Below are 27,924 nucleotides of genomic sequence, written 5' to 3' on the forward strand. Positions count from 1 at the left end.
CGCTTATAAAATAGTACGTTCAGCGCAGAGGTGAAGCAAGTGACGCAGTGATGTGGGCAGATTTTTTTTTTTTTAGGCGTGCGGGGAGGGGGGGGGGGGTCCGCTTATCTGAATAGGCCGGGCAAGCGAATATGGTCGTCAATTTGGGCTCCCTACGCCCGGCCTAAAAAAATTCTGTGCGCAACCACCTGGCTATGCCAGTGAAGTGATGCGACAATGATTTGTTCACTTACTGATTTACATACACTTTACATCTCTAAAAAATGCGGCCCAAGGCCCCAACACTCAGCCGTTAACATTACATAAAGCCAATGGTAGAAAAGTGCCAGTATGAATGCAGCTACAACCCCGCCCCAATGTTTTTTCAAGCGAGGTAGTGTTGCGGAAATGAACTTTTAACTGCAAAAGTACACTGGCACTGCAGTGGTGACAGGGGAAGCAAGAGGGTATGCAGGCGGTAATAGAGGTAATTTAGTCCGATTAGGCTAGCAATGGATACGGTGAATAAGAGCAAATCATTTCTCTTTCAATAGCGCAACAACTCAACAATGTATTGTAAGAGCATTAAATGTTGCTGGAAATGCCACTCACCTGCACGCTGATGCATGCACAGTCCTTTGTCCGACGAGCGAACAGGCTTGCAGATAGCTGAAGACGTGTTTACGATGTGTTTGTTCCACCCAGCAGCAAAATCCACAACTACTTCGCGCTCAATAAAGATAAATATACACTAACCTTCATCACGAATAAGTAGAAACGCAAATCTGCGACACACACACACGATCAAAACATCGCTCACAAGCTAGCACGTCCATGTGCTCGCCAACCACAGACCATATGAAAATGAGTAAGTAGTGCGAACGCGAACCTAGTTGCGCCGAAAAAAAAAAACGTCGAGCAGTGGCAGCACAGGCGTCAGCGCAAAAATTTCAGTGTGTTCTCCTAATACAATTATAAAAAAAAAAACTGAGGTACATTAAAACTCATAAATAAATATAAAAAGTTGAGTGTAATTTTTATTTAGTGCTAGTCAACATAAACACTGAATAAAAATTACTTTGTAACTTACATCGTTTGCTAAGCTAGCGCCACACTTGTCGTGCGGGCGCAGATGGCGCAGATTTGTCATTCTGCCCTCAAACTACACGGTGAAGCGTGCTACTAAGTGTATGGCTGATGAGAAGCGCGTCTGGGTCAGCTTTCTTTTTTTTTTCTTCTCCGATATATCTGGGCGGGGGGGGGCTCCTTATGCACGTGTTTCGGTGCTTGATCGACTTTGACGCCCTTACTTCGCGGACGAACGGCGTGTCTAGGCTTTTTTTATCGTTGTTTTGCGCGTGTTTCGGCGTTCGGTCCGCTTTGACGTGCCAACTCTCCATTCTGCTGCTGCGTGTGTTAGGTATTTGCCGTACTGTATTCTCAGGCCTTCTGTGTTCAGCCAGGGCTGCTATCTTATTATCTACGGATGCTAAAATAAATCACTGTTTTGGTTTGGTGAAGTTTAGCACACAGAACCAACAATAATCTGGCCCATGAATATCAATGTGGGCGGCATGCATATTTGTGTGCGGTGTCCTGCCGGGGAGTAACCGTTGCGTGACGAGAGCATTTACAGCGGTTCCTCCTTCCGTTGCTCCCTTACAAACTTTAGATGAATACAGTTGCTCCCCCATTCTCGAACAAGTCGGCCATCTTGTTCCGCTTGGTCTTTTCGGAGAGTAACAGTCGGTCTGAAGGAGTAAAAACAGCCGTTGCTCCCATTTTGGCCATTTTTGGCTTAGAGTGTTGTAAACGCTCTAAGTACCGCGATCTCGCATCTTTTCATCATATATTCATCATATAGAAGTGCCGTCATCCACCAGACAAAGGACTAAACGAGAGATGGCATGGGTGGACTACAGAAGTGGCACGCGGTACTTTCTTACAGCCTGCGCTTCTTGTCTAGTTCCCACCTTTCGCCGCCTCTTGTTCATGGCACTGCAGACCAACCCTCGCTAAAGCTTGCTAAAACCAAAAAGTTAACTTAGTCTAAGCGAGTTTAATGCGGCCAGATAGTACTCAAAGTGCGTCCTTCTGATACGAGTGTTTTTTAGTAAGCATCAAATTCAAGGCAAATTCCCCTGGAGATTAAATAAATAGTACTCGTTTCTGTAGGTCATTTCAATAGAAATTTTTATTGATGATTAACGTGCACGGTTTTCCTCCTCAATTCAAAAGGTGGCGCGCGTGCCGCTCCCGTAGTCCAGCCATGGAGGTGTCTACCTACTACAACTACTACATGCAATGCGGACGCACAGCCCACGGCTTAAGAAGCTCCCCCCCCCCTTCAAAGAAAGACCCTCCACATGAAATTGTCACATAAGTACGCCGCCTGTGTAGATTTCGCCTAATGTTGAAAAAACGCATGGAGAGTCAATAATGTAGACGCCCCACTCTCCGCACATTAGAAGATCTGTTTCGGTTTCCCCGTTAAAATGAGACAGAAAATTTGAAAATAGTAAATATATATTTTTATTCCACTCGTCACCATTAAACGTCAATGCAGAAACTTTCCTTTGGATATGTGCAACATAAACATGATTATGTTGCTACTGTTCGAAAGATTAACATAAAAAGAAATTAAAAACTTCGGCAGATCCCATGTTCCTTAATAATCAAGGTTATGCGAAGCATGCGGAGGGAAAGTGGCTATGTTGTAATTTTTTATAGAGCGACACGTTACTAAATCGCGCCAAAGATATTCACAACCGTTGTACGCACAGACCTACGTTACGCACAGACTTATGGTAAACAGTTACATGTTTACTATTGCGTAACGATCTCAGCGCAAACATGAATATTAGTAACACCCGAAGTGGTATACGCTGATATGCTTAACTTTAGCTCTTTGCTTTATTAGAAAAGGAGATGTGGCGTAATGCACAGTAATGCACGCGCACGCTCTGTTGGCTGTAACATCAATGCATCAATTAACGCTTCACGAACGTTAGGGTCTATTTGAAAAGCAGTTGCGAGACCTGGCGTGGCTCTGTGGTAGAACCCTTGGTTGCCACGCAGAATGCCGTGGTTCGATACCTGCGGGGATCTTGACATTTTTTCTTTACATTCGAGGGGTCAACAATACCATTGTGCACCTTTTTCGAGCGCTCACGCGTTAAAAGTGCCCATGTGTGTTGTCGCTGTTCCTGGCTATGTATCACTGTGGCACATACCCGCAAAAAAGTCACGTGCCCACCCCCGGGCATGTGCTACTGTCTGGCGAAAAGTGTATGGTGACGCATGTGACGGAACTGTGACATAATTCCGGCCATGACCAGTGAGTCGTATTCGGCAAACCATCTTGCCCTCCCATACTAATTGGGGCTTACGTCATGCTGAAGGGGTGATCACGAGAGCATCAGGGCGTAGTCGGTGAGATAGATATATAGATAGATAGACGACAAAAGTGCTTCTAGTACGCAAAGAAATGCTTCGTATTTAAAACGCTTCACATGTCTGACCCCGACGCGGTGGTCTAGTGGCTAAGATACTCGGCTCCTGACGCGCAAGTTACGGGATCGAATCCCGGCTGCGGCAGCTGCGTTTTCGATTGAGGCGAAAATGTTGCAGGCTCGTGGGCTCAGGTTTAAGTGCATTTGAAAGAGCTATAGGTGGTCGAATTTTCTGGAGGACGTCTCTCATAATCATATGGTGATTTTTGGATGGTAAACCCCACATATCTATCTAGTAGATGTCTCAATGAGACTGTCTCGCGTAGGTAAGTTGCGCACGCGCGTGGGCCTCAGGGAGGCACGCGCCATGATTTTTGGTGGCTGAAACGCGAATGTTGCCCCCAAGGAGAGGCACAAATGCAGACTTCCGAGATTACCTACCGGTATGTGGCGGACAATTTTAGAGTTCAAGAGCCACCACTTTTGATTTCGGTGACCTCCACTTGGGGTGCTGTTCATACTAGAAAAAGTCCCGTTTGCCCCAACTTGTGAGGTAAAATGAGACAGTGTGAGAGAAATTCGTTTCTTCGGTTTTTCTACAAAAAGCACTTGAAGTTCACTCCGTGGACTCTCATACAGTACTCATTAGCCCAGTTATTGCACCTCACGCATTGATTTCCGAAAGACCCCAGCGCTGTGTTGCTCCGAGCGCCTTGAAGATGAAACACCGTCAGTCTTGCTTTGTCCTAACGTTGTCGTTTTGAGGACGACGCAGCGAGCAATGGAAAAAAAAAATAGTAGGTGTAACCTTAGGAGACATGAAAAGAGCACAGTGGATTAAAGAACAAACGGCGGTTAAGGATATCATGGCTGAAATGAAAAAAAAAAAACGATATGGACATGGGCCGGGCACGTAGCGCGTACACAGGATAACCGCTGGTCGTTAAGGGTAACTAACTGGATTCCCAGAGAAGGCAAGCGGGTTAGGGGGAGACAGAAGGTTAGGTGGGCAGATGAGATTAAGAAGTTTGCGGGTATAAATTGGCAGCAGCAAGCACAGAAACTGGTTAACTGGCGGAACATGGGAGAGGCCTTTGTCCTGCAGTGGACGTAGTCAGGCTGATGATAATGATGGTGATGATGATGATGGTGATGATGATGATGATGTCGTTTTGAACGCATGCTTGCACTTCGTCGGATTATTTAAACTTTGAAATCCATATATGTTCTGACAGCTCTTCTTTATCCCTTTTCTCTGTTATCATGCAGAACCCCACAGACATTTATGGGCTTTTATCTTTGTCATTCGGGCTTTGTGAGAAGATGAATTTCAAATTTCCTATCGCCTGTTCTTTTTATTAAATATTGGTATGCAAAAAAAACTCCTTCAAACTCAATCCAAAAACGTGTTTGTGAATGGCTTGAGTTGGAGATTCTTCCAATATTTCATGCGCCTCTTGAGGACATCCTTAAAACGCGGAGCAACCTTGATGCAGCGCGAATGGAGTGAGTCTTGTCCTCAAGAGTAAGCACCGCTTTTTAATGTCGTTTTTCTATCAGGAAGTTCTATATTCTAATCTCTTCTACGTCCGGACTCTGCTAAACAATGAATGAAAATATATAGTTAGTGTAAGTAAATGGTTTCTTTAATCAGACACTCTTTAAGGTAACTTGGTGCCTTTTTGTCGCATTCTGCTCCTCTGCATGACATGTCCGAAATAAAAAAAAATATTCAGTTTCACCCCAGTCCCGAAAGAACGGAACTTTGGTGATAAGTAGCTGGAAGTACAAAGTAACAAAATAAATACCTCGTTGAACTGACACTGCATGGAGTAGCTCCATTCGTGGATCCAAATGTTCAGTTGAGCAGAATTTCAGTCCTTTCTTGACGGATCACTAACGAACCAACACAAGCTGCTTAATGTTTCCCGCATAAACGCTTCAAGCAATCATCACTTTTTATACACGAAAAGATAGGCAAGTGTACCAGCACTTATTGCTGGAAGAGAGAAGCAAAGAAAATTGCTTTTTGTAAATTGTTATGAAGGCCGGCCAAGTGTCCCATTTTACCCGAACTGAGAGAGACTACAACGACGACTCCTATTCAAAGAACGCGTAAATTCATATAAGAAAGTAAATCCAGAAACAAGTGGCCACTTCATGATAATTGTCATTGCACGTTTACTTATTCCAACGACTTGTAACAGTTATTTTGTCTTCGCAGATGAGGGCTCATTCATCAACTTTCGAGGCATAATTTGTACGCTCCCATCAATCTAGTGCGGCTGACTGACGCATTATGTACAAACACAGCATAGCCCGCATATTTTCCGTGAGTCCCTAATCACAAGTCTCGACAAAACGGCGGCAGCTGGCGCAATCTGATCTTCCGCGGCACCAGCCGCCGCCAGGTGCCGCATTCACGCGTGCCTCTCAGTTCTCGGCAGATGACGGCAGATGCGCTTTCTCCGTCCGCAATGGAAGACTCGCGTTCGTTTTGATGTGCATTTGCAGACCTGCTTCATCCACAAGCGTAGCCACGATGACGGATTGCTTGTCATGTGCGCTTGACTTAGGCAAGCAGTGGTGAAGTAACCAAAACGTGGACGATCCCTCGTATTGTTAATCACCGCGCAATGCTTCATGAAGGCGTTGCATATATCATCAGACACATTGTCCGATATTAGTAGATATCTGAGCCTCAATGTCCTACCATATTAAATTTTCTTAAAGAACATAGCTCTCCATAACAGCTCGTTCTTACCTAATCTGCTCTTTCACAGCTACCTAACCATGGATGACATCGTTATTGATAGTTGTGATCGTGAAAAGATAATGGTGTTTTCCCTCAAGATTGATTGATATGGGGGGTTTAACGTCTCAAAATCACCATATGATTATGAGAGATGCCGTAGTGGAGGGCTCCAGAAATTTCGACCACCTGGGGTTCTTTAACGTGTGCCCAAATCGGAGCACACGGGCCTACAACATTTCCGCCTTTATCGGAAATGCAGCCGCCGCAGCCGGGAATCGAACCCGCGACCTGTGGGTCAGCAGCCGAGTACCTTAGCCCCTAGACCACCGCGGCGGAGCGGTGTTTCTGCAAAAACCTATGTCAATATTTTTGCTGTTAAATTTAATAAACATTTGTAGGAACACCCGTAATTATTTTATCTCACTCATTTCATTCAACAGCACAGCAGGTGAAATTCCTTACGACTGGAGAATTAGGAAGGTGGTTCTAAACCACTAATGTGCTTATATCGCTTGTTCATATGACTACCACCCAATAATGTTAACCAAAATCTCCCGCGAAATTTGAAAGCACATTCTTTACTTAGGAACTTGTCCCCTTGGCTGAAACTCGCTTTTATTTTCTTTTCTTTTCTTCAGAATCTATATGGTTCCTTGAAACCCTTGAAAAGCCTTGAGTTTAAAAAGTTAGTTTTCAGGGCTTTGAAAGTGCTGGAATTACGGCAAATCATTCAAAAGCCTTGAATTTCCTTGTTTTACTATTTTCAATGGACACAGTCGCACATTTAAAGCGCATTATCAAAGCACATTTCAAAGCGCTTTATAAAAAAAGTAACAACATGAGTAGCTTCTGTGAGGGACCAACACCGTGCATTTTTAGTAATGATAATATCTGGAGATTTACGGACCAAAACAAAAATAATATCACTGCTTCAAGACGTCGACAAAAGGAGCTGACTGTAGGTCGAAGATTAAAGTGTTTATTCGGCCGAACTTGTGGCCTGCGAATGATAAGTCAACTTTTCACCGCGATACACACTGACACGTACTGACAGCAGCAAACTGGGCGTCAGCCGTCGATCAACTGACAAGCGCGTTGCCATTTATACACATGCCGTCGAAGATTCCAGGTTTATCGCTCGTCGTCACGCAAGCTCTAGAATAATCTCGAACAATGAGGTTTGCGCTGAGCATTCCTGGCAGGTTCTGTGGTGGAAAACAAAATAAACAAAATCGAAAACCAGGAACGCGCGTGGCAATATGCGTGACGGTTCCGAAAGTGTTGACCTGTGCGTCACGCACGGACTTCTAGCATTTCCCCTACACGGCCGAGCACCATGAGTAGCTCCACTGCATTTTCGAAAACTGGTAAAAGGTAAAAAAGAAAGAGAAATATTTCATTGAGAAGGTCGAAATGCTTACAAAAAAGAAAGAGAAAGTATTGGTCACTGTTAAGGAATTAACGGCTACAGCAGGCTCGTATGCAGAAAAGACAGAGGCAACTAAGATGACTTCACGTACATCATCAAGTCAAACAGCAAAAGTGCCAAGACCAAGCAGCAGGACATTCATATGAAAAATCAGGAAAAGCAACAAGATGTGGCTTGCTAGTTTTCCTTTTGAATTAAAAGCTTGTGTCTTGTGCCACGCTGAAAGCGATTACTTATGGAACTCCCGGAAACTATGATTGAAATTTGTCAAGAAAGAAAGCGCTATTGCAGTCTTGTTTCCGATGTCTGTTCCAACAATGTTACCCTCTTTCGACGAATTGTAGTAACTTCACGCCTATATACTCCCGAGAAAATGCGTTAACTGGATTTCTAACAGAGAATATCTTCCTTGAAGATTCCGTAGATTCCTTGAAAACCTGCGAAGTTTTGTCATGTAAATGAGCAAGAACCCTGCTTTTATTCGCGTGCATAACGCCGCTTCCGAACAAAACTACCGGGGAAGTAGACAGATTCTATTTGCCATAAGGCTCGTCCAATACTCGCCGAATGCATTTTCTTGCATGCCCCTTTAGCTGCAAGGTAGGACACCGTCAGCGCGAAGAAAATACAACGTTTCCTTCTCTTTTTGTATTTCGCGCCAACCCAGCTATGCACCAACTAGTCCCATTCAGCGCACTGGTTATGGTGCTGACCCGTAGAGCACGAGCAAATCGTGGCCGTATTTTTCATATAAATGATATAAATGAAAATGCTTGAGGCATTTCTATTTAGGTTTAGGTGTGAGCAAAAACTATTCGAATTTGCGGTTTTTGCGGCTCATGACTTCTAAAAACGTTCTCACGCTTGAAATTACCACCTCGTGTCCGAGTAAACAGTTCACATGACATAGTCTTACCGCCATCTCTGAGGCATGTAGACAAAGTATGTGAAAATCCAGTCTTACTGCGGGGAGTTTTTATCACGTGATTTCCACACAGCATTTCAGAATTTATTACCACGTGACTTCAAGCTACTTGGAGCCGCCGTGCGTTTCTAAACGCGAGCGTCCCAACCTGGGCGTTTCGGGTACCTCGCTTTTGTGACGAATCGCGAAGAGCTGCCAGCGGTAACAAAATTAAGCTGGTGTTGTTTTCTGTGGTTGCTTCCCGCAGAATTACCGGTTACAACATCCAAGTGATCGGCAAAAGGGTTCACTATGTCCTCAGCACCATGCAAGCCGCGGACAGTGGCCAGTGTGAGTGCGTCGCCGGGGCAGGTGGAAGAAGCGTCGCATAGAGTTTGTTTCACAAAAGACAAGGACTGTTGAAGTAAAGTGCAGTCCGAAGAGTCCGCTTCATGCGCTAACTATTGTCGAATATCTAGCGCGAAGGCGAGCACCGCTACGAGGCAGACGAAACCAACGAGCGGCTATCGGTGACGCCGGTGAAAACATGGACGCTGGGCCATCTTTTTTGTTGCAAGTACAGAGTGGCCTGCTGTTGAATAGAACACCGGAGTGCGTGTCGTCTGCTGGGCGCCAACGCCAGCCGGCTGCGACAACAAGGTCCGTTCGATTCACCCTGCACTTCCTGATCTAGTTCACGGTGATGTCATCTGGGTGTTGTCTTCGTGCAGGTGACGTTTCGGCAAGTGCAGCAGCGACGAGATGCGGAAAGCAATACGAGAGTGCAGATGTCGTGCATGCCCTGTGTTACTCTTCGGATGTCTCGGGGGCTGTCTCGAGGGAGCCTGTGATTCGTAAAAGACTGTGCCTCTTACGTTGCCTGGCATGTGTTTACAGGAAAATCTCCACTGCCGTACTTGTTGCACGTCACTAAAACATACACGAATGAAATCGGCTGTGTCGCCTGCTGCATCTGCAACCATCTTGTGCTGCACGGACTCGGGACTACTTCAGGAACAGGTGCAGAGACTTTGTGAACTAGCCTTGCACGACAGCTGCACTTTTTCGAAACGAATACTGCGGTGCCACTGCCGCTATGTTGAACTTGCGAAACGAATGCCGAAATGCATCCCCTTCATGAATCGGTTCACGAAGTACAGGTGAAACCAATGAACCTATAGTTTCGCGCAGGAGCAGTGGAAGCTGTGGGGGGCTCTTGTTTGTCGTCTGCTACAGACGACAAACAAGACGACAAACGACAACAGACGGTTGAAGTCACAAAACCCTGTAAATAGTCGCTTTTCTTCGAGCTAGAAGGAAAATGATGAGAATCATCTACCATAAGATAAATTTCATATGAAAATTCAGCCAGATTTCTGCCTATTGTTGGCCTCCTCTTTAGATAAAAGATTGTCCACTTAGACAAAAAGCTTAGTGGTGGCGCCAGTTCAAGGCACTTTCAAATGTTTTGTTCAGCGCACTGCAGCACGTCCAATCAGCATTGGGGCACAAGGAATACGTGCTCCACAAGAAAAAAGTATTATTCATATAGCTATGCTAGACAAAGACGTCCGTAAAAAAAGTTATGATTCTTTAACCACCAAAATTATAAATGAGGTAGTCTTTTCCCTAACTCATTTCCTTCCAGCCTTGCCACAGCCTTCTATCGAATCGTGGCATCTAGTGCGGGTGAACTTTCCTTGATGTGTGATCGAGTTTCGTCAGTGTATTTTAATAAACAGCGTCGATAGAACTGATAATTCGCAACACAGTATGAAAGGAGTATTAGTCTGATGATCAGGACCAACCCTACTGCAGCAATGAGTCCTTCCGGCTCGTACCGTAGAAAGCCGCACGTTCCCGGCAGCAGTTATCCACTGCGATGCCCAATTTCGAAGTTTTTAGCTCCTGATTTGTGTAATCTAAGGTAAAAATATGAACACTCATAGGTCATTCATGATCGATCATGATCAACGGTTATTAGGCTCTTTTTAACTGAATATCTACGGTCTTCACAGCGACCATGACACACGAAGTATATATACGGCTCTAATGATTATTTCGGCTAGACTGAACTGCTGCGGCTGTCGTACGCGGAACGTAGACGAGAAGGACAGAAAATACTTCCAAACGAGTGACGGAATCTACAGTGTTCAGTGAGAGATTCAGATGCACGCTGCTTTCTACAAAGGCATGACTACCCGCATAGCGAGTCACTGCATTTTTTTGCCGTAACAAATCTGCGGTTACGCTAACAAGTTTTGCGGCAAAACGTCCCAGATAGGTGTGATCCAAGGCGACCCGTAAGAAAGAAGCTAACGATCCACTTTTAAGTTGGCGCGAGCGTGAAGAGACAAAACTCTGCGTTTTTAAACGACAAAATTAAAATAACAAATACCTGAATCAATAAAGAAAAGATACTACCGTTCACGTTTTTCATGTGTGGTGTAGTGAGCAGTGTGTCAGACTCAGGATGTGTGATGAGTTGAGGTAGTGAGTTCGACTAAACCTTAGTTCCTTTTTTTCTTTTTTTTCTTTTTTCACTGCGCTCATGTCTCTGCTTTAATTGCTAGAGAGCGGATTATAGGCAAATGCCTATTTTGTTCTTCGCTTTCCTATCATGCAATTTTGATATATGAGCAAGAATCACAGGTTAAGAATGGCTTGTATGGTGTTTTTATAATGCCTGTAAATGCCCATATTGGGTGTTCGTGCCTGAATGCCCATAAAAGTACTTATAACTGCCTATTTTTTGAATGAGCGCCTACATGAGCGCTATCCAAGCGTGAATTTTGTTTTGGAGCGTAGTGCGAAACCATTATTCATGTAAAAAAGGCAACATCCAGTTGATAATTCCAAGTATTATATTGTTAAACGAAGCGAAAGCTGACATGCTTCGAGCGACTTGAGGATAAGCATGAGGAGTGCAAAGCATGCTTTTTCTGCTGTCCTAGAAGTGGAAGCACGTCTCAGCGTCTGCAGGGGAAGAAGGAGAGGGAATGAAAGATGGGGTAAGAAAATAAAAGTGACGTCTATGGTCGAGGACGCGTCCACCGCCTTCTACAAAGAAGCGGTCCAGTGCCCTGAAAGAAGTCACCGAAGAACCACCCTAAATATTTGGGTGTTGTGGCGGGAAAGCAAGAGCAGGTTTTATGAGGAGCCACGGCTAGCTGAAGAACGAATGAAAAACCATGAAGGGCCGGCCACTCATGGAATGCTCTTGTTGATTAAGTGATGGCGAAGGTCGTTGAATCGTTATAGCGAAGCATGAGACAGGCGCCGGCATGTTTAGAATGAATGGTGTATTTGGCATACATACGCTTGTTACGTATGTGATAATAAAGCTATGTTCACACTACGGTCGTAACGTGCGTAACAGCTCGTTCAGCGTATCGAACGCAACGGCTATAAAAAGCGTTACCGCAGTTATGCCGATACCTTTGTTCACATTTACAGCTACGTACATTACGATTTTTACGATAGGCCAATCATATTTGTCGCTGTAGAATCGACGTCACTAGCGGTCCAATATGGCTCCCATCAACACGCGAGCGCTGGCCGAGTTGGAAGAAATTCACGCTAAACCACACCAAATGAAGACAGTACGGCAGGCAGCGCGGAACAACTTTTTACGCACGTTGCGAGCAAACAAAGCCAACCCAATCGTCACCGCGGAATGGCGAAGTAGCACTTCCCGCGCCGGCAGCTACCGCCATCGCCTCCGCGATGCTGCTGCAGCCGGGAGGACGGAAGTCCCGTCAGGTCTCGTGACCGGTTGTTGAAAACCGAAAGCTGATCGGTCATTGGCTGTGTCGTAACGGTCGTAGTATCGCAGTCGTAAAAGTTGCCTAGCCTTTAACACTCTCACCCACGATTTATGCGTTCGTTGCGAACGTTGGTACCTTTACGTTCACAGTCTGAACTAGACGCATACGCTTGTTGTGCTTCCGCTTACGCGTGTTATGAAAAATCGACGCCTTACGACCGTAGTGTGAACATAGCTTAATACGCTTGTTACGTATGGGATACCATGTCATATGTCTAAGTGACAAACATGAAAATACAGAACAGAGCTTCAGGGTTTGTCATAAGCCATTACTCAAAAATGACACCCGCAGCAATATGAAAAATAACTATAATAGAAATTAATATCATCGCGTCGAATTAAACTGCGGTTAAAGCTCCTTTGTCAAACATTTCATGATAAAACTTGCGTTTGAAAATGAGTGTACCTAAACAGTGCCTTCGCGCTATGGTAATTAAGATTTTAGATTGTCGTATCACATATAATTTTTTATTAATTCGTTTTTTGCGAGTTTCATGACAGAATGAAATGGCTTATAAAGAGAACAAAGTATGCTGTGTCAAAGAAGGCTTGTTTTCTTTAACATTGTAAACCATCTGCTGCATCACCTTCAGGTAAAACATGTGATGTGCACGTGGGTTTTGTTTTGTTTGTAATTTACTTTTTAAGCGTCCCTCTCTAGGTGACATAATAAGTTGTGGTTAGACATTAGAAGTTCTTTCGTGCACAATTAAAAGCGTTCCACCACGGCGATTTTTCAAATTGGTTCGCTATGAGCCACCAAAGCATAATGCGAAGAAGCAAGCATGAATCCTCTGCCTCTCCTCCCATGTAGCCAGCGCGAGCCGCATTCCTTTCCTGTGCTCTTCGTTATCGGGGCTGGAGAATCACATGACGCCTAGGCACCAAGAACGTCATGTGTAAGCAAGGTCACGCGCGCATGATGAACCCCAGCCTACTTGTGCATTTGGGCCATCAATGTTGTGTCGTTTCGGAGTTCTCTCTTGTGTATTACCAGTTTCTGTGGGATGGATCAGTCAGTGCGTGTGGAGAGGCGGATCATGTATTGTGACCGCGATACACCACGTCGCTCCGCTGAAACTGCGGTCAGAGACGACGCACCAAACACAAGCTATAGGCGTTGTCAGGTTTGGCGAAGGCACGATGCAGGAACGACGAGAAGACGAACGCAAGCGAAATGGGGTGGTAGTTGTAGTAGTAGTAGTAGTATATAGTAGTAGTAGCAGCGGTAGTATGTATATATGTGTGGTATTACGTAAAAAAACCACGATATGAATATGAGGAATGCCGTAGTGGAGGTACCGGCGAATTCTGAGCATCTGGTGTTCTTGAACGTGCACTGACATTGCGCAGTACACGGCTTTTTCGCCTCCACCGAGATGCGACCGCCGCGGCCCCAATCGAAGCCGCGGCATTCGGGGGAGCAGTGAAACACCCTATAGCGACTGGTCGACCGAGGCGGACGCGAAACGAGGGTCGATGAGTGAATATCACCTCGAGGCTATTCAAAACGAGAATAAAAATAATAACAAGATTCCGTTTGCGTGTTTTATTATTTTTTTTCTCAGCTTTCATTCATTATGCTGATGTTGAAAGGGCAGTGCAAAGACACAAGGAAAAGAAAGACGAAGAGACAAAGAGTGCTGTCTTTCTTTTCCCTTTGCCCTTGCGCTTTCCTTTCAAAATTATATGAAGCAGCTAGCGCGAACCAAAGTCATTCGTGCCACACAACAGAACACACAAATTGCACATGCCAAGTGGAGTAATGTCACGTTCAACGCCCTTAATGAAGTACTGTTTAAAATGTAGTATATAATCAGGAGACGGGACATTTTTCGTCTGTTTTTCAAAATATAGCTAGCATGTAACGAAGTTCAGATGAAGAGCGTACGGTATGCGACGTCGGCCCACCAATGTCAACGTAAACGAGCGACGTAAAAACAGGACCATTCCTTGCTGTACTTCACTCCCTAGATCTTGAGGCGCACGCCTGCGAGAATGGGCAAGTGGCATTCATTAGAAATGGATGGTTTTTGCACATGTTTTTGCAAGCTTTCACAGGAATAATCCGGAGAGCCCAGCACACCATTGCGCTTTTCAACTCGAAATGCCCGAACCTAGTGCGAGGCCTTTTAAAGTGTGCACCGATAGGGACGAAATTGGTCCTATATACGCAATTGGACATAGCATTCCTCTCTTCTGGGGTATCAGTGGTCTGGTCATTTGCTCCTGCGCTGCCCTTCCCAGCCAGAACTAAACGAAAGAGACCCAAAGAGAGTGTTAATTGAATGGTAGGCGCTTGACACACAATGCTAGACAACAAAACGGTTGACCATATACTGTATATCAAGCAGAAAATGCAAGCCTCTGTTCATTGAAATGAATTGGAAAACTTTATTTGAATAAAAAAACTTTATTTATAGTGTTCAATCGTCGGTAAATTTCTGCTATCTTACTTATTTATCTTACTTACTTATCTTATTTCGGTTATCGTTGGTAAATTTCTGCTAAGTATACCACTTTTTTGCTTCTTGCCGTAAATACAAATAACCGACGTCGTTCTGGGATATTTCAATTTTTGTAAAAACCTATTGTACCTTTATTTTGATTTTGAGGGCCTAAAACGGCGCCTAAAACATACTTTTCAGTGCCTAAAAGTCCGGCCTCAATTATTTGCGATGTGCGCTTGACGAAAAAAAAAAAAAACGCCAGGCCTGCGTGTTATATATGCTATTTTTCGTCATTCGTCTGAGAAGCGTGTTATCCGCTAAACACTTGCAAAAAATTTTGTGCCAATTGTCCATGCAGTGGCTGACGACGATTAGGAATTAAGGCTGAAGTGGGTATGCGCCACAGTTAATGGGGAAACAACAAGCGTTTGTAATGTATTGGAGCATTGGACGGCATACTCGTTAGACCAAACGAGCTTATGGCACAAAAAAAAACACACAAAAAAAGGACAAGCGCAAACACTCACGGGTCTCTATATCAGTAACTCTTTCATGTTTTTTTCGCGCATTAAGCTCCTTAAGGATGAACCAACTTGCCCAACAAGTCACTCTATTTGCGCTATTCGCATTGCGCGACGACTGGTTGTTCTTTCGCTGTTTTAAAACGCTTTATAAGTCGTATTAACGCGACTGATTTCCTGAAATCAAGCCTGTCTAAGGCAAGTTTGACAAGTCACAAGCACCGGTGTAGGTCAGTGGTAGAATACTGGGCTGGCACCCAGCGGACCCGGTTTGGAGCCCCACTGTGCCATTGGTGCTAGGTCATGCCGGCCTAAGTTAAGTTTTTTTTTTCTAATTTTGCGCGATGTGGTTACAGACACCGGCGTCGGCGGCGGACAACATGCAAGTGCGCGTGACCCGGAAAGTGATCTGATAACAGCTTTCGCTGCAAAAAAAAAAAAAAAATTACAAGCCGGATTCCGGCCGATAATGGGTGGCCCAGTGGGCAGCGCGGCAATGTGCAGCGTGCCAGTGTCCCAATGTCTAGCGCTACACTGATCTAGTAATCAGGTATCGCACTCGGACAGCGTCACTGGTTGTTGCGACAGGGACCCGATTAACATTCGAAGCGGATGTTTCGCTCTAATATCAAAGAACGTGTGCGGGTCCAGATTACAGATTACTTCTTTAAAAACACGGCACTTGGGTCGAAGAAAAGGCACGATTATGGACAGGAAGCAGCCCTTCCTGCGTTGAGCGTCGCTGTGGCTGAACGATGGAACGTGTAGCGAGAGGTCTACACGCAATGCTCTTCTTCTTCCAGCTGGATGGACTTGACCGCCAATAGAGCAAATAAATAATGCGAAGGATGAAGAACAATGTTGAACAAGATGAACTAAATGGAGGATGTGACGAAAAACTGCTTTATCGTGAATGCCCAATGAGAAAATGAATATCCCGACGGAATACGACAATCGCTTTTAAAATGAGGGACATTTTGGCTCCCGTACGGGGGCGTAGCTCACAAACATGAACAAGAGCCGAAACTTCCTTAATTTTGAAGTTCTTTTCATATTTTGCTAGCATATAGTTATTTTACCTTTGACTTGAATAATAAACAGTTGTCTGTAAGTGAACTTCATGCCTTTCATGACGCCAAACAGAAACTGCAGTTTGCATAAGGAGTGTCGTAATCGTCGGTAACTTCCTAAAGTGTACGAGTATTTTTTCAATGTTCTACATGATATTAAAAAAAGACAACAAAAATGTGCCAGCGGCTTGTCGTCTCGTCATGGCTTTTGATAGAAGGTACGGCTCTGCTGTAATTGGGATTATTGCACCGAAATGTCTATCATTTAACGCGTTCAGCGGCGCCTGATTTGCAGAAACAGTTGGTGAGACGTCGTAGACTATTGTGATTGTGAAACACAAAAACTCTGCTGTCGTTTCTCATTTTCGTTGAAGAGATGTGGAGAGATGCATTGCGCATGCTGATAGTGTATCTTTGGAAGTGCTTCTCGCACATATCATTTGATAACTATTTTTTCTCGTGGCAGCATCTGTTGTCGGCTGTAACATTCTGTGCGCCGCGCCATATGCTCCGTCATGTTTGCATGTTCTATGAAAATTAAATATGTACCGCTACTGCATGCGCTGTAACAGCGCATCACAACTACAATGCACCTTTGCTGATGGTGGCTTAGCGATCGAAGCTCGTGCGATGTTGGTGCACGCAGAAGAACACAGTCGAAATTTCTGGCGATGATTTCGGGATGTAAAGCTGGAGATATTATTCCTGAGCCCAGCCACTTATGGGCATTTTCAAGTATAATTGAGCAGTACTCTTGTGTCATCACTAGGCAAAGCCGGTACCAAGCAGGACTTTCCGGCTGTCGCTTTCAAAGCTTTCTCATACCCGGTCAACAGCCACAGGATGCAGAAGCAGTGGCAATTTTTCGTGACTAAAGCGAGTCCAGTAGACATTTCCGAAACAGCTGTATTGTGCGTCACATTTTCCGAAAGACGAGGGCTCTCAAACTGCTCCAAAAGTGACCAGGGCTTTGACAATGACTGCAAGATGCGTCGATAAGGGCGGGCGCAAACGGCATAGCCGAAGCAATAAATGCACCAGCCACGCCACGCATTTCGCAGAGAATGAAGGCGGACACGCGAGGCAGTGCGCTCGTTAGGAGCACTTAGGGCAGCCCGCAAGTAATCAGAGTGGGACGCCACCTGTCGACGTTTCAATTGCGGTCATCCGCTGGTTGTTGCTGTGTGGCGCTGAAACCACGCGCTAAACGGCTGCAGCCTATAGACACGTCAAGCATATACTTGGCCCTGTTTGCGAGCCCACCGTTGTCAGGGGCCAAGAAATTTGCTCCTGCATTTGTCGTCATCAATTCTTCAGCCGGCGTTGTTCTCGGGCTGGCGAAGCTTACCGTCATTCGGAGCACGCGCTCAAAGTATGTAGATATCACTACAGTTTATTTATTTATTTTACTATCAGGGCGAAATGACATTACAGAGGAGGTTGGGTTACTTGCAAAAAAAGATTAAATGAACAAGAAGCAGTGAATACAGCTACATCGTAAAAATGAATATTTTTAAAAGTACAATGTCTGCTAATACACTGTATAATAATGCATTTCAGCCAATACAGCACAGAGCATAATTATGCAATACTTGCTATTCACTCTAAATAAAAACGAGTAAAAAGGGTGTCTTTTTGTCCCACAACAATAATCGTTATCAGGCTTGCGTACGCTTCCTTTCTTGAAAACTCGGCGCTGGCCACTTTCCTATCGAGAATGCAATGTAACCCTGATAATGGGCATGTCAATCGCGACCGGAATGTACCGGCCGCGTGGCGATAGCGCAAGGATGGAACGCAATATAGATGACGATTATTGTTGTGGGACAAAAAGACACCCTTTTTACTCGCTCTTTTTTTAGAGTGTAGGAACAAAAAGAACTTACACAGTGTTGGCGCTAATAAACAAGCTGTTGGCGCTAATAGCAACAATTTCACCGGAAAGTCTGTTCCGCTCCTTTGATGTGCAAGGCAAAAAAGAATTGAAGAAAGTTTTTGTGTTGCTTGGGATGCCTACTTTGTGCTGGTGGTCACTGAAATGGGACATGTGCTGTGGGCGAAGTAGAAGTTGGTAATGCAAGAAAGCATGATAGTATATCTTGTGAAATTGTGTTGAAAGGGAGACTTTTCTGCGAGATGTAAGAAAGGTTGTGCAAGGGAAGTTTTCATGGTTGCAATGCTCGCGGTTCTGTTCTAATTAGACTATATAAAACGAACATAGTAATTCTGAACAAGTTGAAGGGAAGTTACCAGATTATTATAGGCGATATTCCACACGGTTGTAGCATATTGTAATTCAGAGCGTATTTGTGTTTCATAAAGCTGCAGTTTTAAGCCACAAGGAGCGAGTTTCTTTGATGTCAGTGCAACATTTAGTTTTGCTCAAGTTTAACCGGTCAATATAAGCTTCCCATATCTTATGAGCAGAAACAGGGAACACCCCCACTATAAAAAATTGGCTGATTCCACGTACAGTGGGAATTGATGATATGCGAAGCACGAATGACGAAGGTTAACATGTTACTTTAAAATAAGCACAACGTTACGATGCGCACAGATGTAGTACACCGTAAACACAAGTAGAAGTGTTATACACACCCAGGTATCTAGATAAGATGCAAGTACATTCTTTATATTCGCGTAACGACGGCACCATTAACGTTTGCACTGTCAGCACAAGTAGTGGCAGCCGTGTAAATTATGCCATACATGATTTCCATGGCATGTTTGCACGTGGCATTTGTGTTCATCGCCCATTAAAGGGGCTCTGAAACACTTTTTCTAGTAACCATGGAATGAACTCACTGTAAGAGCTTACGTTTTCACGAGTTCAACGCCGCAAAAATATTAAGAATCCATCAAGTGCGAGAGAAGTTACAAAGGTTTGTCGCATGCCGCAATTGCATTCTCTCGTCCCGACGAAAGCGCTGGAAGCTAAGCAGGGAGGGATCACAGGGCCACAGAGAAACGTCACGCGTGCTTCGCGACCTTGAGCACTTCTTCGAATGCGTGGCTTTAACAGTGTCATAGCGCGCGCACGCGTGGACAAGTAGCGGCCTCCCGCGGCGATCTTTGTAACGACTGAGCGCGCCCTGTTCATATCAGCCAATGGGTGATAGATGGGCTCACTACAAGTGATTTTTTAGCTTATTCCGTGATTTGTCCAGAGAAGAGAACGCAATTTTCAGCTGACTTTGATAATTTATTGTGATTTCCAGGTCACGCGCTGCGCTATAATATCAGGGTCGCGTGTTGTCGGGAGCCTCTATGCCGATCGGCAGCGTTTTTGCTACTACCGGTAGCAAGACCGACGCAAACAGTTTCTGTATAGTAAAAAAAAATAATAACTGCTCGCGCTGGAATGAATTTACAGCTTCGCGCCAATTTCACAACCACACAAAATAAGAGAACACATAGCCTACTCGCGCTGCCCAATGATTCACTGGCCACCCCTTATCTGTAGGCACTGCATCGGGCGTTCAGTCAAAAGCGTCTTTAATATGTTTTGCTTGAGGTTGAAGGCAGCGGTTCTCCTTCATCTTAGGAATGAGAATAATGAAGATGAAACAACAAGTAAGCATTCCCAAACTATACCCAACTATGCAACTTTCACGCGATACGCCCACCACTCTGGAACACATTTACTCGGGTTCTCCCCATGGGAACATGCGGGCTGCATTTGTTTACTTGCAGTTAACATGCGAAACGGAGCTTCACCTGCAATGAAAACTACCAGTTTTACGGAAAATCTCCCCACTGTCAAAGGCATACTCTGTCTAGAGGGCAATGTCTGCGTGGAGTTTGTGCATATCAATCAGTACATATCCCAAAAATAGGTGCTTCACATGCTCCCATAACTGTAGTAAAATTATTGTCAAAATACTATTCCGATATTTCATTAGGTTTTCTGAAAAAAACTTTCTAACTTCCAACGTATTCCACGCTGTGTACTTGAACAATATTCCAGAATGTGTATAGCTGGATAAAAATAGTCGTTCGCCAGGTAGGTTATTTTTTTTCTGTGATGGGCGAGAACAGCTTGTGATCTAAGAACGTAACGTTGACTATGTACTCTTTCATTTTTTCCCCCCAGGATGTCATGCCAGCCACCCACCTATCGCTTCATCACAGAAAGCGGAGAGAGTATACGACGACAAGACATTCTACTGCGATGAAGCTCAAGAAAATTTGAAACTTTCGGTTGGCGAGTTCTGTAGAAAACCATTCTTTGGTGCCTCACTAAGTCACTATGCAACATAAGAGGACCTCACATACCCAACTGGGTATGCTCAATACTTCGTCTTCTACAAGGCACAATAAGCAATATCGAGTTGTTTCATAAATGTGTTCCCGACAGGAGCTGGTGATGATTCATTCATTCATCCTTCTTTCTTTCTGTCTTTCTTTCTTTCTTTTTACGCTGTAAAGTTTCTAATACAACGGCAGGGGCTGTATGCCGCTTGAGGAGCTCTTGGCCCCCATTCTTTATGGTGGCAGCAGATGGCAGAGGCGACAAAAAACGTGCTTCGGTTAATATTCAGGATGACATCAACATTCATTAACACAAAACAAGCAAAAATAAAGAAAAACGTACAAAAATACATTAATGTGCCTAATGTAAATTAAGCGATCTCGGTAATTACTTTTTAACATTTTCATGTCATATATTATCCGTGATTGGAGTATAGACGATACTTTACTGTGACGGGTGATACAGGTAGCTGTGTTTTTATGTACACAGACTATTTCGTTAAATACGCTACTTTCTGAATTTATATTGTAGTGCCATACACGAAGCAGGAAACTGTCGTAGAAGCAAAAGATGGTGGGGGTGTTATAATGCGCGAAGAGGTCCTCAGTGTGATATTACGCTTGCTATCATACGTATTATTCTTTTGCAATTAGTGCATTTTTTCAAGGTTTGATTCAGTTGTAGCACCCCGTATGGGGTGAGCGTAGTTAGTGTGTGTTGCAAGTAGCGAGTGCCTGATTAATAGTTTTACGGATGTTGGCAGGCGATATCTATTGCTATTAAGCATACCTGCGATAGGGCTAAGTTTTTCTTAAAACGGAGTGCATGTTTTGGTCGAAATGTATTGGGCTGCAGAAATACGTTGCTACTACTTTATTTCAATAACGTTTTCTATGTTTATATATTTAACACCAAAGTGAAAATGTTTAGAATGGTTGTTTCTTTGGCGTGAAGAATTGCCACTTTCAATTTATTGCAGTTTATTTTGAGAGGATTTCTGGTTGACCATGTTGACATGTTCCGGATAAATTCATTGGCTCTGTTTATCAGTGTGGTGTAACATGAAGATGTTATGAATACGCTCGTGCCCTCTGCATATATCCTATAATTAGCATTGTTATATATTGAGACGACGTCATTTATATATAAATTTAGGAGCAGGGGGCATAGGATACTACCTTGCGGAATACCTATTTTTATATTCCCAGTTGATAATTTAAAGTAATTTATTTGTACATATTGCGTTTTTTGAAATAAATATGACGTAAAAAAACTGCATGAAGTGCCCCTGATGCCATAGGTATCGAGCTTTCTTAATATTATATTATGATTGATATGATCAAAAGTCTGAGTATAATCGACATATATACCTATTGTCAGCCTCTTGTAAATGTTGCTGAGTATGTGATATTCCTGATCTAAAATGCTAATTGCGTGAACTTGCTTTTTGAAATCCATACTGAGTTTTCGTCATAAAATGATGCTTTTCACAAAAAGATGACATCTGAGTTAAAATAATTTTTTCGAGGCCTTTTGAAAAATGGGCAGAATCACTAGGGGTGGAACTTTTGAATGTTCAGCCTGTCTGCTTTTTATATATTGGTATGACTTTGGCTGTCTACATTTTTGATGGCAAGATACCTGTAGTGAGAGCTGTGTTATAGATGTGTACTAGGACAAGTGCTATATCTTGAATTCCATGTTGAATTGCACGGATCTGTAGGCCATCTGATTCAATGCTTTTAGAGTTCGTCAACATCGTTGAAACGTTTAAAGGTATTCGTTATGCACCGCAATATCTTTGTCCGAAAAAGCATGCTCATCGCTCTCATAAGTAATGAGAATCGCTTCCCGCAGTATTATATTTACTTTACCATATACAGTTATTTGTACTCGAGAGCAGTAGGTGTTTCTGGCATGTTCAGTCATGCTAGACTTAGCAATTACTCTTGAATCAGGAAGCTGGTATTGTCTGGTGGTTCAATTGTCATTGCCGATCCACATCATTGCGCTGAACAGTAAATTTTTGTGGAATGCTGTACATCTATGCGTTAATAACTGTTAATTAAGAAACAAAATTAGGGGACACTCAATCTTTGCGTTTAGGCGTTGAACATAATAGCGAATCCCTGTTGTTAGCGTACTTCAAACACTCGGTGCATGACATCTTTTTGAAGTTGGTATGCACCCACTACGTGGCCTTAAGATAATGGACACAGTAGCGTGTGTGCCTTTTGTTGTGAGTTTCAGCTTTAAACCACGAAGCCATTATGATAATCAGAGGTTCTGACGGCCCCTGACAAGGAGCGCGTGTACCACCCGATATTACTGCAATATTTCCTGTTGCATTGTAAAGCATGTATAACGGACGTGTGCGTTTGTTGAGCACGAAAGCTACTTTCACTATCAAGCCGCGGTTGTCATACCCGTGACGAGATTGAGATGCTCGGCTCCAGATTCAGCGCACGTATAAGTTGCTACGTACCCGTTCGAGTCGCCTGTTTCCGTTGAATCAAATACTCGAGTTTCGTCATCAGCGGTTGTTCGCGTACTTCCTCGTGTGGCATGTGTAATTTCGTGAAGACAGAAGGTCTGTTACTGACGTCTTTGGCGTATTCTGCTTGCAAGCAATCTCTTATTATACGGTAATTAGTTTCGAGCAGTCCCTTCTTGTTCTTGAGATGGTCGAAAAAGTTTTCTCTCAAGTAACGGTGACTTGTTCGTCTCTTTCAAGTTCAAGTCCTCCTTTTGAGGGAGCGTCATTTGATATCTCCCGTTGAAAAGGATTGTGGTTTTCTCGAATCGTATCATGGTCTTTTTCTTTTTAGGTGTCTCGCCTATTTCTGTTACTCCCTGCATGGTTCTCTTCTTCCCCAAAAGACCGCAGAAACTCGTCGGACTTGGTAGTCTGAACTTCCAGCACACACACCATGTTCCACGAAGCTGTCGGTCGAGACATCAAGAGCAATGTGCTTCCCCGGAAGGTCCATCTCAACTTTGTGTGAAGTGAAACCAACAAATTGCTGCCTTCGAATCGAAAAACTTCGCCTTTCAACACTTTCCACATCCGATTCAAACCGATGATACCACTCTTCGTGATGACAAGTGGATGTAGCAGCTCACCGGCGAAACCCTTTTTAAGCTTCTTGAAAGACGCGACGAAGGGTACGTCAGTTGTGCTCTCCTTGATGTCCTGATACATGCTTGGGATCTCGATTGCTTGTACCACCAACTCTTTGTCTGAAAAATGACTTCGCAGTCGAAGTTTGACAATTCCGCACCTCTTCGCTGCTTGAGATGATGCACTCGAGAAAACGTTGAGTGATATCCGAGTTGTTCCTATGCTTTTCGGCCAGAGATGCTTGGACAAAGCTCCTGTAATGCAGGTTCACTGACTGCAACCGTCGAAACTCCGAGTATGTAGCGGCAGGAGACATAGTATAAGCTCGGAATGTCGGCAGAAATACAACAACGAAGGAACCTTCATTTATTTGTCGTTTTCCGTGCGATATGCACAGTGCCGAATTCCTTATTCGTTGTTGTTTGCATATAGGCTGTACGCTGCACTTTTCTCTGGTTCGCGCATGCTCGTACCATGCGGAGTTCGCATCTTGAGCAGGCAATCTTTCTTTTACAGTTCCGTGCCCGATGTCCTTTCGCGGTGTAGCAGTAACATCTCTTGGAAAGTAGTCCCTTCTTCTGCGTCATGGGCAACTCAGTACTGCATTATACCGATTGATGCTCAATGGACGAGCAAAAGCCGCAGTTGCCATTCTTTGTTTCGCGTGCTGAGTTGGTATGAAGTACAGATGCGATATGTTTCTCATGGCGAGGATATATCTACGTACTTCCCACTTGGGTATTTCCTACTTGTCGTCCTGGGGCGCACTCTAAATCACTCTTTTCTAGGCATTCCCGTTCGATGCACAGGAAATTGAGAAGAACATTCAGTGCTATGGGTGTACCATTGTTCTCGAGGTGCGTGACACCTGGACGGCACATGATCGAAGGTACTTCAGGAATATTTCCCGCGGAACAGCGCGCAGTATATTGTTGCAGAGCATGGATGAGAATGAGGCCTTCACGCTAAGAGTCTCACCTCGGATTTGACGAGAACTTGGTCGCACAGTTTGCGCAGAGCTTTCCATGGTGTCATTTAACCAATGAACAGGGCTAAAATGCGTAGCTTCGGGAAATATTCTTGCTCTAGCCGCATCCTGTCACCAAAGCGCCTCTGTAGTATGGTGACAGCATCGTTGTAGCACCTCTCAGTCGTCGGAAGGCCCGCTATTACCGATGCAGCGTCTGCTTTGTGCACCGGTGCATGCGCGCAATTGCGCGCGCTAAGAGGAGTGCGACGTTTTTGTTTGTGCCTTAAGAGACGTTCAACTGCCCCTTTCATGGTGGACGAACCGACTCAGTGGCTGGAGTGTACACAGGAAAGGGGGGGGGGGGGTATTACGTGCACCATTGATAATCAGGCATTTGTGCTCCAGAATTTAGTCATACGAAGAGGCAGTTGGATCAGGCGACGTGAAGTATAATAGATTTTGCTGAATAATTCCTGGCTCTTTAAGGTAAATGCATTATCAAATCATGCATTTCCTGAATAGGCGTAGGGCGCAGTGAGCTGGACCAGTCGAGCAAACTAACCCGTATATACAGGATCGCAAATCTTATATTTGCTTTGTTAACTACCTGTGCACTATCTGGGCGATTTAAAAAATCTCAAGAATTCCCAACGTATCCCGCCACCTTCGAATCTGTGACTGTTGTCGTTACTTGATATGTTTCAGCACGTCGTACTGTAATGGGCCACTTTTAAAACTTCGTGTTTCTGTGATGTTGAGTGCAATCTTCGCTGGCTTTCTTCACAAAAAATAAATTATTTTGTGTGACGACCTTTCTTCATGTGTGTAAGTTTACGTTTTCGCCATTATTATCCTGTGATAAAGAATTTTTTGTACGCTGTTTGACTTTTACGTATATTTTTAACAACACGTTTAAGAACAGTAAAAGCGTACTGAAGACGAGGACACAAAGAAGACACACGCACACATAGCACTACATTCAAAATGTTTATTTCGCGATTCCAAGGCTACTTATAGGGCCTTCATTTTATGGGAGGATCGTGCACATTTGCAGAACACGGGCATTTTTATTGGTTGTTGCCTAGCTTCCCGACTCAAGGACCTGTTTTTAGCTCAGCTTTGTGTGAGTCTGTCGGAAGAATCACTGTGTAAAAAGTAGCAAAAACATTTCGATATGTTGACAATTTTCAGTTTTTTGTGAACTCTCCTTCTGAATAGCTACAGATTCACTTCAACCTTCTCTTGCCGGTAATCAAGGGGAGTCTCGCGCTATTAAAAGGGACGCATGAGCTCCCGCAGAACAGCACCATGATCGGTTGTCAGTCGGCGGAGATCACTTATGTTGTCATTTTAAACCACGTGCAAGTTAACCTCTACTCCCCTACCACTCAGCGCATTTCAAGCAAGTGAAAAGAAGCATTGCCCAGCTTTGTTTCAAGAGGGCCCTAAGAAAGTTGGTCCAATTCAGTTTCAATGAGCAATGAAGCGGGCTGCTGGATCCTCAGCCTTGGCTGGTCTTCATGGCCTAATGTACCCTCAAGGACGGCAAGAACGAAGCCCGTCCTGCTGCGAGAACAATTGAGCAAGAGAATCAAACAATGATAGCACCTTACGTACACGCGGTTTTTCATAAGGAGATTGTGCAGCGGGCTAAAATGTGTGTGCTTTTTTAAGCGCCAAAGAAGGTGGAAAGGCTGTGCAAGATCACGACGGGAAATGCAAGCGAAGAGGGGGGTGTCAAACAAAGCACAAAAACAAGTTTGTGAATTGCCCTGTGTGTGTTGTGTACTGCCTGCTGCGATCTTGTGGCCGCTGCTACTTCGGTCAAACCGGTCGTTGCATAAATGAACACCTGCCTTGAAACCATTACATTGTTAGAAAGGTTGCAAGCGATGTGTGGCTGTTTTTTTCTGTTTGACAATAGCAGAATTTCAGCACGAATGAGCTTACGCGTCAAATTATACAAGCAGGGGAGATTAACAAGATGGGTGACAAGTATGTTAGCATGCCCTCTATTGCGCTGACGAGAAAAGAGTTTGATTTTTTTGGCTCTCGTTTTGGTGCCTGGTAGATATCTTGTTGTACTACGCAACAGATGTGCGCATATATATTACTTTGTGGCCCTATCAGTAGCCTTGGAATTCCGAAATAAAACTTCAAAGAAGCGTTATGTGTGTTTACCTTCTCTGTGTCCTCGTTTCTAGTTACCGATCCTAAACATGGAATACCAACGTGCGCAGAAGTCCACATCAATGAACTTTGTTTATAACATAACAACTTTGTGATTTTGCTTTTGTGTTGCATGATAGCACCAATAGGGTGGGGTGGGGACACGGTCGCTACGGTCAAGCGATTGGAGGCTGTACCTCGCTTCTTAGAAAAGATCTGACAGTAAGTGAAGTAGAATTGAATAGGCACCATTTAGTTCCCTTCAAGCACTTGATCATTTAAAAACAAAAACAGGTTATGAACCTGCATTCTGGCAGCGTTAGTGCACCGCATAGATGGCCACATTATTGATTTAACACCGGAAATAGGAGTAATCGAGGGAATGTGACCTCGGCCGCCTTCATTGAAAAGTCTGTTCAGTGCTCGTAGGAGAAGGTCGCGATTACACACGCCTTCTTTCTGAGGAAGGCCCCACAAAAGCTGAGAAGTGTGAAAGCACCACCATATCACGCTCCAGTGGATAAACTGATGAACATCTTTTAGGAAGCGTTGCGGCCTTGAGAAGTCCACTGGTCGAGATGTCGGCTCCAGCACGCACACAAGCTGATTACGAATCAAGGAACAGCGGGAATTTCCGCCAGCAACAACCGAGCGGCTGAAAGTGAAGAAGCAGCGGCTTTTTTCTTTGTGGGGTTTCTTTTCCTGTTCACACGACAGGAGTTCGCCGTTGAAAACCTCCTCTTTTCACCGGTTCCCACGGAAACGGGAACTCGACGAGCTCAGTGACGTGGCTCCACCTGTGGGGATGAGCCACAAACACAAGCGCTGGAAACTGGGTGGGTGACAGCGAGGAAATAAAACCAAGCAAACACGCTTTACGCAGACTCTTTCATTAACGGACGGGCTGCTTTCCCCGTTGAAGCAAAGGAGCTCCCCTGAACCGGTTTTCCGTGCACGCGGCGCTCAAAGGCAGCCGGGCGCGCATGATTCAGCGGGAGGCAAACAAAAAAAAGTAGTCGGGTGAGC

General features: G+C 44.4%; 1 protein-coding gene and 1 long non-coding RNA gene across 8 annotated transcripts in view; both read right to left on the reverse strand.

Moving 5' to 3' along the window:
• Positions 1-26,444, reverse strand: part of LOC142814730 (uncharacterized) — a 28,790-nt gene extending 2,346 nt beyond the window's left edge. For both annotated transcript variants that reach the window (XR_012895053.1, XR_012895052.1), the window contains exon 1: positions 592-26,444. This is a non-coding gene — a long non-coding RNA (uncharacterized LOC142814730). The remainder of the gene's footprint in view (positions 1-591) is intronic.
• The window catches only part of nab (NGFI-A-binding protein homolog), a 1,065,342-nt gene that overhangs the window by 855,359 nt on the left and 182,059 nt on the right, over positions 1-27,924 (reverse strand). The gene's annotated exons all lie outside the window — the stretch shown is intronic.

The sequence above is a fragment of the Rhipicephalus microplus genome, chromosome 4, assembly GCF_043290135.1.
Source record: "Rhipicephalus microplus isolate Deutch F79 chromosome 4, USDA_Rmic, whole genome shotgun sequence".
NCBI classification, from domain to species: domain Eukaryota; kingdom Metazoa; phylum Arthropoda; class Arachnida; order Ixodida; family Ixodidae; genus Rhipicephalus; species Rhipicephalus microplus.